The 8,722-nt window shown below is 38.9% G+C and overlaps 1 non-coding gene across 1 annotated transcript; it reads right to left on the minus strand.

The window, feature by feature from the left end:
• Positions 1-5,169: 5,169 nt before the first annotated feature.
• On the minus strand, positions 5,170-5,241 carry TRNAN-GUU. Its single transcript has one exon. It is a non-coding gene; the product is annotated as a tRNA-Asn (tRNA).
• Positions 5,242-8,722: the final 3,481 nt, after the last annotated feature.

Here is an 8,722-nt window from a genome sequence, read left to right on the forward strand (position 1 = left end):
TAGGCAGAAAAGTAAACTGATACTCAAAGGGAGACACACTGAGACTCACGAAAAGCAACTCAGGGAATATAATTGTGAATGCTTTTAAAGATGCTGCGAGACACTATTTTGATACAGTATTGATTGTATTATAGCTACTGTTGCTTTATTTCATTTTTATTTAATGTTATCTTGAGTATTTTAGTCCTTCAAACGTAAAGCCCAAAATTCCAGTATTCAAAGTGTATGGTATTGCTGTATGTGCTGCTTAGGAGGAAATACAAGCTCTTGTGATATAATTTGTAGGTGTAAGATGTAAGACAAGTTTAATTTAAAAATCAGCTTCTGGTTAGTACTGACTTTTTAGAGAGCTTTATTACTGTTGTTCAACTATATAGGAAGACTTTCAAGTTCATTTGGAAATATAAAAGATAGGAAAGCTCTGAGGGGGAAAAAGCAATATATATATATTTAAAAACAAACAGTGGGTTTAAGCCATACAGAGGGGTGAAAGCCTCAGTAACCGTGGCTCGCTTGTAACAACGTTGGTAATGTCAAGTCTCTTCAGTCCTGGCTGACTCTCTGCGACACCAGGGATATAGCCCACCAGGTTCCTCTGTCCATGGGATTCTCCACGCAAGAACGCTGGAGTAGGTTGCCATTGCCTCCCTCCAGGGGATCTTCCCGACCCAGGGAGGCCAATGAGGCAAAATAAACAACAGAAATAGACTAATACTTCTAAAGTTAGTATGTGGGAAAGGTGATATCTCAAATTACTAAGAAAACAAATTATTCAATAAACTGTTAGGATAATTCACTATTTAAAAAAATAAGAACACTGTCCACTAGGATATATTCCTTAAGAATCAAAGAGTTAAAGGTGAAAAAGCAGGAAACACGAGAAGGAAATACGGCAAAGTTCTTTAATAACTTGAGACTGAGAAAGCCCTTCTTTAACTGAACTCAAAATCCACAAACTGGCAAAAATAAATGGAAAGACAGCCTGTGTTCATGGACTGGAAGGATCAATACTGTAAAATGTCCATACTACACAAATCTAGATCCAATCCAATCACTATCAAGATTCCAATGGCATGTTTTAAAGGAGTAGGAAAAAAAAAATCCTAAAATCTATATGGAGTCAAAGTAATCCTGAGAAAGAATAACAAAGCAGGAGGCCTCACGTGTTATGATTTTATATTATGAAGCTATGGTCATCAAAACAGTACGGTATTGACAGAAACAGTCACACAGACCAGGGAAGCAGAATCAAGAGGCCAGAAAGCTGACCCTTACAGAGACAGCTGGCTAACACTTGACAAGGCAGCCAAGAAAACACAACAGAGAAAATAGTTTCTTCACTAAATGCGTCTGGGAAAACAGATATTCACATGTAAAAGGATGAAACTAAACTCCTATCTTAAACACCACTCACAAAAATTCAAACTGGATGAAAGACTTAAATGTAAGACCTGAAACCATAAAAATCCTAAAAGAAATCATAGGAGAAAAGCTCCTTGACATGAATGTTAGCAATAATATTTTAGATGACACCTAAAGTATAAAGAACAAAATAAAAAATAAGTGGGACTAAAAAGCTTCTGCACAGCAAAAGAAATGATCAACAAAATGAGAAGACAACCTATGGAATGGGAGAAATATTTTCAAACCATGTATCTGATAGGGGGTTAATATCTAAAATATATAAAGAATTTCTACAACTTAATAGCAGAAAAACAGTCTGTTTTGTTTTTTTGTTTTTTTTTTCTGTCACATCTTGTGGCGGATTCATTTCGATATTTGGCAAAACCAATATAATATTGTAAAGTTTAAAAATAAAATAAATTAAAAAAAATAATAATAAAAATGAAAAAAATATATATAAAGAATTTCTACAACTTAATAGCAGAAAAACAGTCTGTTGTTGTTTTTTTTTTTTCTGTCACATCTTGCAGCTTGCAGGATCTTAATTTCCTGCTGCTGCTGCTGCTAAGTCGCTTCAGTCGTGTCCGACTCTGTGCAACCCCATAGACGGCAGCTCACCAGGCTCCCCCGTCCCTGGGATTCTCCAGGCAAGAACACTGGAGTGGGTTGCCATTTCCTTCACCAGGGATCAAATCCGGGCGCCAGCAGTTAGTCCTAACCACTGGATTGCCAGGGAATTCCCCAGGGCAAAGGACTTGAACAGACATTTTCCCAAAGAAGAGGTTCAAATGGCCACTCGGTACATGAAAAGGTGCTCAACATCAAAAGTCAAAATCACAATGAACTACTTCACAGCTGAAGAATGAGTATCAACAAAGAGATAAGAGATCACAAATCCTGATGAGAATGAAGGAAAAAGGAACTCTTGTGTACTGCTGGTGGGAATGTAAATTAGTGTAGTCACTATGGAAAACAGTAATCAGATCAGATCAGATCAGTCACTCAGTCGTGTCCGATTCTTTGTGACCCCATGAATTGCAGCACGCCAGGCCTCCCCATCCATCACCAACTCCCAGAGTTCACTGAGACTCACATCCATCGAGTCAGTGATGCCATCCAGCCATCTCATCCTCTGTCATCCCCTTCTCCTCCTGCCTCCAATCCCTCCCAGCATCAGAGTCTTTTCCAATGAGTCAACTCTTCGCATGAGGTGGCCAAAGTACTGGAGTTTCAGCTTTAGCATCATTCCTTCCAAAGAAATCCCAGGGCTGATCTCCTTCAGAATGGACTGGTTGGATCTCCTTGCAGTCCAAGCGACTCTCAAAAGTCTTCTCCAACACCACAGTTCAAAAGCATCAATTCTTCGGTGCTCAGTCTTCTTCACAGTCCAACTCTCACATCCATACATGACCACAGGGAAAACCATAGCCTTGACTAGACGAACCTTTGTTGGCAAAGTCATGTCTCTGCTTTTGAATATGCTATCTAGGTTGGTCATAACTTTCCTTCCAAGGAGTAAGCGTCTCTGAATTTCATGGCTGCAGTCACCATCTGTAGTGATTTTGGAGTCCAGAAAAAACAGTAAAGGGGTTCCTCAAAAAATTGAAATAAAAACTGCCACGTGATCCAGCAATTCCACTTCTGGGTATATATCCAAAGGAGATGATACTGCTATGTTGAAGGCATACCTGCAATCCTCACTTCCTGCAGCACTATTTACAACAGCCAAGACATGGAAACAAAGTGTCCATTAACAGATGAATGGGTAAAGAATATGTGGGATGGATATATACACAATGGAATTGCATGATTCAGCAAAAAAAAAAAAAAAAAAGGAAATCCTGCCATTTATGACAACATGGATGAACCTCAAGGGCATTAAGGAATGCGAAACGTTCAGTCAGACAGAGAAAGACAAATACTGTATGATCTCACTTACATACGTAATCTAAACACAAAATAATCTCCCCAAACTCAAAAGCCAAACTTGTAGAGAGATCAGATTTGTGGTTCCTGGAAGTGAAGAGCAGGAGGTATGGGTATTGGATGAAGGTGGTCAAAAGGTACAAACTCCCAGTTACAAGATAACTATTGGGGATGTAATGTATTACATGATAATATAATTGATCTTGCCGTATGATGTATCTGAAAGTTGGTAAAAGATTCTAAAAGTTTTCACTAGAAAGAAAAGAAAAAAAAATTTTGGGGTGTCTTATATAAGATGATGAAAGCTAAATGTACTGTGGTCATCACTTTGCAATATATGTAAGTCATCACGCTGTGAATTTACAGTGATATACGTCAATTATAACACAATAAAGCTAAAAGGAAAAAATAAACTAGAAACAAATTTAATTACCAAATTTCTCCTAGGGGAGGACAGGGAAGAACAGCATGTGGTCTCAAAAAAAAAATCACAAACTATGAAAGAAATTTAACATCATAAAAACAAGAAACTTCTATACAGAAAAAAGAAAACACCCACCAAAAGCAAAGTCAAGAGCACAATCAACAAAATCAGGAAAATATTTGAAACTCACATCACAAACGATTTAATCTAATATATAAGATAGGCAACTTAACAGAAAACCAACCAATGGATAAAACTAAAATATGACAATTTTGATAAAAAATCCAAAGACTTGGAAACAAATTCTGTTGGCAAGGCTGAGGGGAATAGTCTTTCTCATACATCAGTGGTAACAGTATAAAGTGGTACGATCCCTACTGATGGCAATTTGTTAATTTAATAAATACTCTTTCAAAATTAAACATGTACCCTTCCCTTTATGTACGTAAAGATCTCTGATATATCTTAAGTGAAGAAAATAAAGTATGGAACAGTGTGTAAATGAGGCAGAAATCTGTCTGAAAGGGAGAAAATGTTCATTCCTACTTGTATGTATATCCATTAAATAACCACAATGGTGTGGTCACTCACCTAGAGCCAGATATCTTGGAGTGTGAAGTCACGTGGGCCTGAGGAAGCATTAGTACAAAAAAAACTAGTGGAGTTGATGGAATTCTAGCTGAGCTATTACAAATATTAATAGATGATGCTGGGAAAGTGCTGTACTCAATATACCAGCAAATTTGGAAAACTCAGCAGTGGCCAAAGGACTGGAAAAAGTTGGTTTTCATTCCAATCTCAAAGAGGGCAATGCCAAAGAATGTTCAAACTACCACACAATTGCACTCATTTCACATGCTAGCAAGGTAATACCAAAATCCTTCAAGCAAGGCTTCAGCAATACTTGAACTGAGAACTTCCAGATGTTCAAGTTGGATTTAGAAAAGGCAGAGGAATCGGAGATCAAATTGACAACATTAGTTGGATCATAAAAAAAGCAAGGGAATTCTAGAAAAACATCAGCTTCACTGACTAAACTAAAGCCTTTGACTATGTGGATCACAACAAACTGTGGAAAATTCTTTAAATGCGAATACCAGACCACCTTACCTGCCTTGGGAGAAATCTGTATACAGGTCAAGAAGCAATCGTTAGAACCGGTCATAGAACAATGGCTTGGTTCAAAATCAGGAAAGGAGTACGTCAGGGCTGTGTGTTGTCACCCTGCTTATGTAACTTTAATGCAGAGTGTGTGTGTGTGTGTGTGTGTGTGTGTGTGTGTGTGTGTGTGTGGTCGCTCAGTCGTGTCCAACTCTTTGTGACCCCATGGACTGTAGGCCGCCAGGCTCCTCTGTCCATGGGATTTTCCAGGCAAGAATACTGCAGTGGGTTGCCATTTCCTTCTCCAGGGGATCTTCCCGACCCAGGAATTGAACCTGGGTCTTCTGCATAACAGGCAGATGCTTTACCCTCTGAGCCACCAGGGAAGCCCAGAGTACATCATATGAAATGACAGGCTGGATGAATCACAAGCTGGAATCAAGATTGCCAGGAGAACTATCAATAACCTCAGATATGCAGATTAAAGCACTCTAATAGCCTTCCATGCTCTTCTGTCCTTGGAATTCTATAGGTAAGAATACTGGAGTGGGCTGCCATTTCCTACTACAGGGGGAGAAATATCAATAACCTCAGATATGCGGATAACAGTACTCCAGTGGCAGAAAGTGAAAAGAAACTAAAGAGCCTCTTGATGAAAGTGAAAGAGAAGAGTGAAAACGCTGGCTTAAAACTCAACATTCAAAGAACTAAGATCATGGCATCTGGTCCCATCACTTCAGAGCAAATAGATGGGGAAACAATGGAAACAGTGACAGACTTTATTAATTGGGCTCCAAAATCACTGCAGCCATGAAATTAAAAGATGCCTGCTCTTTGGAATAAAAGCTATGACAACCTAGACAGCATATTAAAAAGCAGAGACATCACTTTGCTGACAAAGGTCCAAACAGTCAAAGTTATGCTTTTCCAGTAGTTATGTATAGATGTGAGAGCTGGACCATAAAGAAGGCTGAGCACCAAAGAACTGATGGTTTTGAACCGTGGAGCTGGAGAAGACTCTTTTTTGAGAGTCACCTGGACAGCAAGGAGATCAAACCAGTCAATCCTACAGAAAATCAGTTCTGAATATTCATTGGAAGGACTGTTGCTGAAGCTCCAATACTCTGGCCACCTGATGTGAAGAGCTGGCTCACTGGAAAAGACCCTGATGCTGGGAAAGATTGAAGGCGGAAGGAGAAGGGGAGAACAGAGGAGGGGATGGCTGGATGGCATCACTGACTTGATGGACATGAGTTTCAGCAAGCTCCGGGAGTCGGTGATGGACAGGGAGGCCTGGTGTGCTGCAGTCCATGGGGTCGCAAAGAGTTGGACACAAGTGAGTGACTGAACAACAACAAAATGATACCATGACCTGTTTTTCATTTGACTGCTTTTAAATTCAGATTTGTTGAGGCATAATTTACACAAAATAACATCTACCCCTTGATTCAGTCTCCACCACAGTCAAAGGATACGACACTTTCATTAAACTGTTCTCTCATGTCCCATCCCACCACCCCTACCTCCTGACCACTACCAATCTCATTTCTGTCCTGTTTTGCCTTTTCCAGAATGTCCTATAAATGAAATCACAGTAGGAAGTCTGTGTGTGGCATCTTTCACGTAGCATAATTTTGGTATCTAGAGTTTGCTCCTCTTTATCGCTGGGTAGTACCTTCACTGTATCACATCATAGTGGTTTTAATTTGAATGTCACTTATTGTGAGTGGCTTTGAGCATCTTTAAATATGTTCAAAGCCATTTGACACTCTTTCCAGTGAAATCAAAGTTTCTGCCCAGTGTTTTATTGGGTTTCTGATCTCTCAACTCATTTTTTTGAGCTCCTTGTACATTAATGAGATTAGCCCCTTGTGATAGAGTTTGCAAATACTATTTCCCAGTTTGCTACTGATTTGATAGTATTTTTGGTATGCAGATATACCATAATTTTTATGTACTGGTCAAGAGTTTGAAAGGCTTTTGACACTACCAAGTTATAAAGGAATTCTTCCATTTTTCCCCCTCCTAGATGTTATATGGTTTCATTTCTTACATTACAGTTAACCCTTCAAAGTGGGGGTGGGCAGTGAAGGTGGGGGTTAAGGGTGCAGTTGAAAACCTGCATATAACTTTATAGCTCCCCTCCCACCCCTGCCCACTGGCAGTTCCCCACCTGTGGATTCAAACAACTGCAATTCAAACCAATGCTGTTCAAGGGTCAACTGCGTATCTCTGACCCACCTCAATGTATTTTGGTGAGCAGTATGAGGTTTAGATTGGAGAAGGAAATGGCAACCCACTCCAGTGTTCTTGCCTGGAGAATCTCAGGGACAGGGAAGCCTAGTCGGCTGTCGTCTATGGGGTCACAGAGTCGGACATGACTGAAGTGACTTAGCAGCATGAGGTTTAGATCCAGTATTTTTTTTCAAATTGCTATCCAATGATTGCAACACTACTTATTAAAAAGTTCATTTTTTTCCACAGTGATCTGAGATGGTGATATCCATACACCATCTCTCTCAGTAAGAGTTTTTGGAATTTCTATCCAACTATCCAACAACAGCAGACGGATTCTTTAACACTAGTGCTACACAGCTGCATAGCGCTGGACACAACTGAGCATGCACGCATGAAGTCATGACCAGTAACAGAAGTGAAGACTTAGAATTCCAATGAAAAAATCACAACATGTGAAACAGTAAAAAAAACATGTCACACAAGTTCAACGTTCCTCCACAGAGCAGCAACAATTTTACTATGTACCCATTTTTATAACATAGAACATGTTTCCATGTGCCATGATTGTATTATCAACAATAAAAAGATTATATAGATTTTTTCCTCTTTTCTTCTTCCCTCACACTCTTTTGTATTTAACCATATATGTGTTCAATCAAAGTACTCTAGTAATTCAATAGACTCAATGACTATTGACTGCTTCCTAACCACTTTAATTAAGTGACAATCCTTTGAAATGACACTATTTCAAAATAGTATATATTCTAGAATCTCTCCCTTGCCACCACCTCAATTAGAGAAACCAGCAAACTTCATTTATTATGAAAGGCAAGGACAGGAGAACTCTGAAGTCACTTTACTACTTGGGTTTAACAGAATATTCCCCCTAGCGCCAAATCTTATCTCTAAGAGATAGTATGTGAGAAGACTCTACACAAGTGAAAACAGAAAATGCAATTACATTTTATTGCAAGAAATTTGGAAAACGTATTTTTAACAAAGTTAGCTATTCAAAAGTGTTACCTTAGGCTGTCTCTTAATAGTTCCTTTTCACAAGTGTGAAATTTAATGAAGGCAGCAACATTTACAAGCAAGACCAAAATGGTATCTTAATTACTAGCTGCATCTTCTTAGGCAACAAGAAATTAAATGGAAAGAGAAATTAGTTTTACAAATGGCATCATACATCTTTATGTTACATCCCCCTCCATCAAGTCACAGATGGTTATATGTCTTGAACTCACTAATATCGCAGGCAATTTTCTTTTCCTTGGACACACTCCAATCCATCACTACTCTAAATTATATCTTATTTTTGAATCATTTACAAGGACTGAAACTGTTTATCACAGTGATTTAACATGCACTGACCACATGAAGTGGGCTTTTGCCTCACTGGGCTCTACACAAATATGAAACTTACAACTTGTTAAAAGCACTGGCTGTATAAGGTACAGTGTTCTCATTACATACAGTTTGGAAGAATACTTTGACCAGATTTCCTAAAGGAAATCAGTCCTTAATATTCACTGGAAGGACTGATGCTGAAGCTGAAATGACAATACTCTGGCCACCTGATGCAAAGTTCTGAGTCACTGGAAAAGACCCTGATGCTGGGAAAGATTGAAG

Source organism: Bubalus bubalis, chromosome 17 (genome assembly GCF_019923935.1).
Source record: "Bubalus bubalis isolate 160015118507 breed Murrah chromosome 17, NDDB_SH_1, whole genome shotgun sequence".
NCBI lineage: Eukaryota > Metazoa > Chordata > Mammalia > Artiodactyla > Bovidae > Bubalus > Bubalus bubalis.